Below are 7,017 nucleotides of genomic sequence, written 5' to 3' on the forward strand. Positions count from 1 at the left end.
CATTTTATATATTCATGGACACCCACTTTGTAAATGCATATATTTGACCACCAAAAATATTATTAGGTTGTCCTTTCTACACACAAAGTCACAAACCATTGAATATTAAATTAATGGTAATAAGTTATGTCCTTCAGAAAGAAAGAAAAAAAGAGTACACCAATTGAATTACTTGTATACCTTAATAAAAATCTCATGAATTTTGGATCAACCGATTAAGGTTGGTCAATATTACTACTTTAAAGTTTAAACTTGTTATTTTTTTTTTTTTATCTTTCTATTTTTTTATTTTTGTGTTGAGACTTTGATTCTTTTAGATTAAACTTTTCCTTTTGTACCCTTACAAAAATAAAAAAAAAATCTTAATTTTATTAATGGGTTAATGGTAAAAGAGTCAAAAACTCTTCAAACTTCATTATTTGTGGCCAAACTTGTATTAATCTAAGTATTAATCTAATGATAGAAAAGAGACTTGTACATGATACAAAATTAATTTATTTGTGCATATTAACAAAACAAATAGTATATTTTTAAAAACTTTTACATTTTGCTTTTTTTGATATTATTGGGTTTGGTCTGTCCTGTGTTTTTACTTTGAGTAATGATATTTGTACAATTCTTTTGAGACAACTTTTGGGACAACCTTGTTATTCTCTCTTTTTATTGGTCAAAAACAATAGACAGAGAAAAATGAAGAGATAATAAGAATATAAATGTGAGTATGAGAGAGAAAGTTATCTAAAAGTTGTACCAAAATGATTGTATAAATATTATTTGTCTTTTACTTTTCATAGTTTCATTTGTACTTTGCACAAAATGGTTTGTATATTGCAGTACTGTACGTCATTGGCAAGTGTTTTCGTTGATGTACTGCAAGCAACATATTTTTTTAATATAGAATTTTTTTGGTTCTGTTTTTTTTTTCTTTCTTTCTTCCTGATAAAATAATATAGCATTCTTTTTTGTTGGTACAGCTATAATACGGTTGAGCTTGCAATTTGTTTAATTGTTTATATATATTTTAATGTTTAAATGAAGGTTCCTATAAGTTTCATTCAATAACTTGAATAGTTTCAAATTATGCAGGCATGAACACTAACCAATCATTTGATTCAGCCAGAAAATATTCATTGTAAGTAATGTTTCTCTTCTGTTTAAGCAAATTTTTTAATTTTATACAATAATTTTTAATCGGAATTCTCAAGAGTAGGTAATGCCGTAAAGGTATTTTATTTTATTTTATTTTATTTTTCATACACATTTTTAAGACCGAGTAGGCAATGATATATCTTAGAATTTTTTTTATCAACAACATTTATATCAGTTGATAAGAAATTTCTTCGGCTGAACCAATTGTCTTAAGTTCGAATGCAACAGTGTTAAATCTTTTGAAAAAAAATTCTGAATGATTAACCCTATAGCTGCGCATAAAGAATACATGATTCATATAAAAAAAAATAGATAAGAGATAAGAGAAAAGAGAAGACACATCTCTTTTCTAGGAGGCGTGACAATTGGGTGTGAACCACAATTGATTATTATTCTTTTTCTTTTCTTTTTGAGGCATGCATTATTCTTTTCTTATTATTATTCTTATTCTAAATAATACTAAGTTAACATCATCATAGAGTTTGAAAGGGCATTATTGGCTTCACGTAAGGGCATCTCTTGATTAATTGTAAAAGTCAATCATCAATGCTACTCTATATAACAACCAACCCAAACCAAATTATATTCAACCCATAAGCAGCTTTTGAAGAATTCTATACCTTCAATAAGCTGATCAGTTCAACATAACAAAAATGGCTTCACAAATCAAATTCTCATTGTTCACAATTTTTATCTTTGTTTTGGCCATGGTGGTTGCCGGTCACGACGGGCATGTTCACTCTCCGGCGGAAGCACCTTCTAGTTTTGCAAGCAGCCTCAATTGTCACTCAGTAATTGGTGGATTTGTTCCTATTCTGATTGCATTTCTCTTTGCCAGAAATGGTCTTTGAGATTTTTTATTTTCATTTGTCTTAATGGATTTTCATTTCCTTCTTGGTTATTTTCATGTCATTTACGTTTTGACCTTCCTATGTTGTTTGATTGAATTGTTGTATTAATAAGCTGTGTGCACTTGATGTTTTTCATCACATAGAGCATTTGTTATTATTTTTGGTAGAACATGTATGGAGTATTTTTATTGTTCATCTACTATTCCAAGGAAACAAGTAAATAAATATTTACTCATGGAAGAAGAGGACATAACCCAAAAGGAAAAAGCTCCGAAATAAAACTAACATTTCTAGACATGTAAGCTCTAGATATGTCTTCAAACAAAATACTCTGTAGCTTCTTAGGAGAAGTCTCTAAAATTCTGATCAAATAGGAATCTTGGCACCTTTGTTGCTTTTATTTTGCTTTCAAGTTGACTGAGTTCTTCGATACGACGAATCAAAATAGGAGTAATCTTATTGAGTTTGCACTTGTTCGTAACCATGTCCACAAGCACCTCGAAATCACTCTCCACAATGCGATGTGAAATTCCATATCTTGTTGCAGTCGACATTCCAGCGAGTCTACATTCTCACAAATTCGGCTTTTGGACTTTCGTCAATTTTATTTTTTTTAACAAGTACTAATAATCAAACGAATGAACTAGTAACCAAAGGAATGAAATTATATAGCGATCAATGCATAGTTTTTTTTTCTTTTTTCTTTTAAAGAGCGATCAATGCATAGCTGCATAGCGAAATTCCTCCTTATTATTAAATTCCTTCTCTACCATTTTGTCAAAAAGAAGAACAGCTTTGCTATATGTCAAGAATGAAATTAACCCGAAATGATCCCGAGAGCAGAATCAACCAATGATAAAACAGTGTTTTGCGGAATTCAAGGCATGTTGGTGGGAATAAGGTGGAAGTCAACAAAGACGGCCGAATGGAATACACCTCGGGATAATTTCGGGTGCCTCAGTTTCGGGATAAATAGTATTTTTCAAAGAAGAAATAGTCTTCTTTCACCAACTTGTATCGTTTGTATAACATGTTATACAAACTCTATATTTAAATGGATATTACGTGTACACATCACTCATTAATAATTTTTTAAATAATATCACTTAATAAACAATCAATCTTTTCAATCTCACACCCTACTAAAATTTCTTCAATTAAGAGACACAAATAATTTTATATCATCTATTATTAACTCTATATCATTACATTTTAATACGTTGATGTTTAAAATAAGTTGAACCCACAAAGAGAGTACTTATATGAAAAACGGTTTCTTCCACTAACTACTACTATTCTTTTCTCCACAATGAAAAAACTTATTAGATATTATAGCTTATGGAATTAGAATAGAAAGACATGCTGAAAGATTCCAATACATTTGTCCACCTTCAATGTAGGATTAAACAATACTTCCTGTCATATGACTCAATAGAAAGAAATGCTCAAAGATTCCAATACATCTGTGCTCATGTGCTTCCCTCACATTAGCATAAGGCAGCTCAACAATAACAATTACAAATGATTATGTGTTAAAATCTTACAAAGCTAAGAACCATAAGACATATCATCACATCAAAGAAAAATACATTAAAACAACAACTAAAGTGGCTTACTAATTCTATAAAACATGGTCTGCACTACTGTCACACTACTATGACATACCAACAACCGTAGCAACACTGAGTCATTACCTTATCATACAACTGTTCTTAATTAATCTACTCCATGTCATATGCTACTTGCTTAATTCATCTTGAAGAAGTCCTAACTCTACCACACCACCACATCAATCTATAATTTTTATTTCCAAATTGAAGTAAGCAATAAAGTTAAAAACTGTTGGGCCTAACTGACTCGACCCAACTCGTTCAATTAGTCACACAATCAACAAAAGACTCATTCTTTCTTTACCTATTGATATCGTGCGCGTCCTATACAGTTTATATTATATAATTCAAACTGTATAACACTCTATAAAAACCTTCAAAACACGTTAAAACATTTTGTATTTTAAAATCTGAATAACGCACATGAGAAACTTTTAGAGTGGAAAAAATAATGGTCTCAACAAAAACATATTATCACTTGTAAAAGTTTCCCAAAGAAAAATGATAGCCTCTAAATTAGTTCATCGTCTCCCTTGCTTCCTATTGCATTCTTAACCAAACTATTCACAACTAAACTTACAAATCACGTATCCAATATTCAAAAGAGTTTAAAGACATCCTTAATATACTATGGTGTGTCGCAGGTGTAAGGTAAAAGTTTCATATTGGGTGAAAAAGTAAGTATTGAACATTATATAATTAAGATTTCTCAAAACTCAATGTCATCACTCAATAATAAACAAATGAAGAATTTCATCTTTTTATTTTTTATTTTTAAAGAAAATGAAGATTTTCATTTTATCATCAAAGCGAGACAAAAAGAATATATTCGTTTTACAAGGTAAAATCATTTTTTGGCTTAAAAAAAAATGCAAGACCATTTCTTCACTAAACATGAGGAAACACAAGAGAACACATGCTTATGGCCGATAATTTTGGCAAGTGTACCGAATTATATGAAGAGGTATGACGGATAATTTTGGCAAGTACATCAAGTTATATAAAAACGCCTCCACAAGGATTGCATATTGTTTATCCACACAAACAAAATACTTAGAATGTAAGATAAAATTTGATAAAGATGTTGGATCTAAGGTGAAATCAAGAACCAATTCAAAATTAATTTTGGATTATAAGTTGATGTCGAAGGAGAGTAAACTTCGAATCCCATTATTTTCCCTCTTATACAATGAAAGTACTTAAAAAAGCAAGCAACAAACATGCATTTGAGGTTCCAATCAACAAATAAGATCAATTTTTGAGCACTCAATGCCCTTTAACCTAAATCACAATCCTCAATTCCTTAGTTCATTATTGTTGATTTATATTGAGCATTAAAAATAATAATACTCAAATACATGAAAGTAATTTGTAAGGAATGGGTAAAACAAATTGCACAAGAGTATCATAATGTTAGTATCTCACATTACCCTTTTGAAGGTATCTACATATTTTGTTGTTGGGGGATATTTGATGAAATGGTCACTCAATCAAACCAATAATATTAGTTTGAGTGTTCACTACAAATATTCACCAATGAGCTAATAAAAGAGGTAATAACCCAAAAAAAGATCTTGGAGGGGTAATTTTGAGGTAAGTACTGTTGATTTAATTATTTCTATCTAGATTTGATGCCTTGAAATGACATTAATACATTGGTTGATACTAACTAACCAACCGTTCTTGTGAAATTTGTAGACTAAATGGAGACATTCAATTGCCAAATTGGAACGTCTCCCTCATGAGATGCACGGGTTGAACAAATACATTCTTGTCACAGTTTTTGTGAATACAACAAGAATCCATAGTCACATGCTTAGAACGTAGGTTGGAGGAATGCAAGTTCTCTTGTCGGAATAATGAGATCTATATTAGATATACATAGTTTAGTTACAAGGAGTATTAGTCCTATTAGTATATATAGGTGTAACCTCCCCATAAGTGGGTTAACTTTCTCATTTGTAATATTACATTTCACTATCAATAGAACAATTCTATAAGCTTTTCTCTCCTTCATCAATGGATGCCATGTTTCCTAACATGGTATCAGAGCCTGGTTGGTATCCACCTTGAAGGATTTTCTGCTGCATTTTCTCGAGAAAATTCAATTTTCTCATCTTCCGTTTCTTTTCTTTCTTTCCTTTCTTATTCATTGTTTTTTTTTCCTTTTCTGAATCAGTGAATTTTGCGTCCTTTTCGTGCTATTTCGATTTTTTGTTCTTATAATTGTTGTTCATCCTTCAATGTCCAAATTCGGTTGTAATTTCTTGATCAGAATTCACGTTCTGATTCAATTTCACAATCAATCTATATTCGTTTTCATAGCAATTCGTTCTCATCATTTTCTCCCCAAATCCTAGGGTTTCGAAATTTCATGTTAAATTTCATCTTCGATTTGATTTTCTTGCTCGAAATCCCTCGTTACTGCGGTTTTCCCCAAATCTTTGGTTCCTTATTCATCTTTGTGTTCGTCTCGCGCGTGATTCCTTTTTTTTTTGCGCTCTATGTTTTGGCAATTCTCGTTCGAATCTACTTCGATTTATTGATTAGAATCAGGTTCATTTTCACGCTTGATTCAATTTTCTTTTTCGTTCTTGCTCGATTAGGTATCTGTTCTCATCACAATTTTTTTTCTTTTCCCAATTCAGTTACGATTTCTTCCATGAGTCAGTTACATTGAATCACTGTTTCTGCCTTTGAATCATTGTTTCTGTTTCAATTTGTTCTTTGGATTGAGTTGCTACTGTCTACATATATGTTCATTATGTGTGAAGCAATATTGTGCCCAAAAGATGTTTGATACAAGTTACCTTTGAATATGGATTTTCATGGTTACACTTAGGCTTCTGGTCTATGGATATATTCATCACACTCATTGCAATTGTGAGTTTGTATGATGCCACGAACATGAGAATCGGGTTATGCCAATGAGTAATCAAGTTATGATTGCTACTAATTGGTCACTCAAGCTTTCAAATGAGATTCCATTTCAGATTTTATGGTCATTGGATTGTATAAATCCTACTTCAAATATGCCATTTGTTGCAGAATTTGGAAGGTGGTATGTGGACAATTGTGTATTTTTTTTTTCATGGAGGATTGTCTTTGACATTCATTGGTTCTGATTTCACAACACCATCAGCCATTGATTCTTAGTGGATTGGTTTTCTTCTTTTGAAAGTACAAGGCTTGCTGCCACTCATCAGTTGGTACATGTTGACTGCATAATTGTACCCATCTTTTGTGTTCTATTTCTGTTTTCCAGCAGTTGTGCTTTACTGGAGATGTAAGATTTGTTGTTATTGCCAACAGTCCCTGTGCATTTCAGCTCATTAGTTTTGGAAATGTTGGACTGTTTTTTGGACATTGGAGCCTTGTCACATGTATTATGGACTGTTCAAGGGTTT

At 31.3% G+C, this 7,017-nt stretch overlaps 1 long non-coding RNA gene across 1 annotated transcript; it reads left to right on the forward strand.

The window, feature by feature from the left end:
- Nucleotides 1-873: 873 nt before the first annotated feature.
- On the forward strand, nt 874-2,195 carry LOC146921174 (uncharacterized). Its single transcript, XR_015012034.1, has 3 exons — nt 874-984; nt 1,087-1,132; nt 1,629-2,195. It is a non-coding gene; the product is annotated as an uncharacterized LOC146921174 (long non-coding RNA).
- The last annotated feature ends 4,822 nt before the right edge of the window (nt 2,196-7,017 follow it).

Source organism: Medicago sativa, chromosome 5 (genome assembly GCF_051527215.1).
Source record: "Medicago sativa cultivar Bolivia chromosome 5, Bolivia_mono, whole genome shotgun sequence".
In the NCBI taxonomy this organism is placed as follows: domain Eukaryota; kingdom Viridiplantae; phylum Streptophyta; class Magnoliopsida; order Fabales; family Fabaceae; genus Medicago; species Medicago sativa.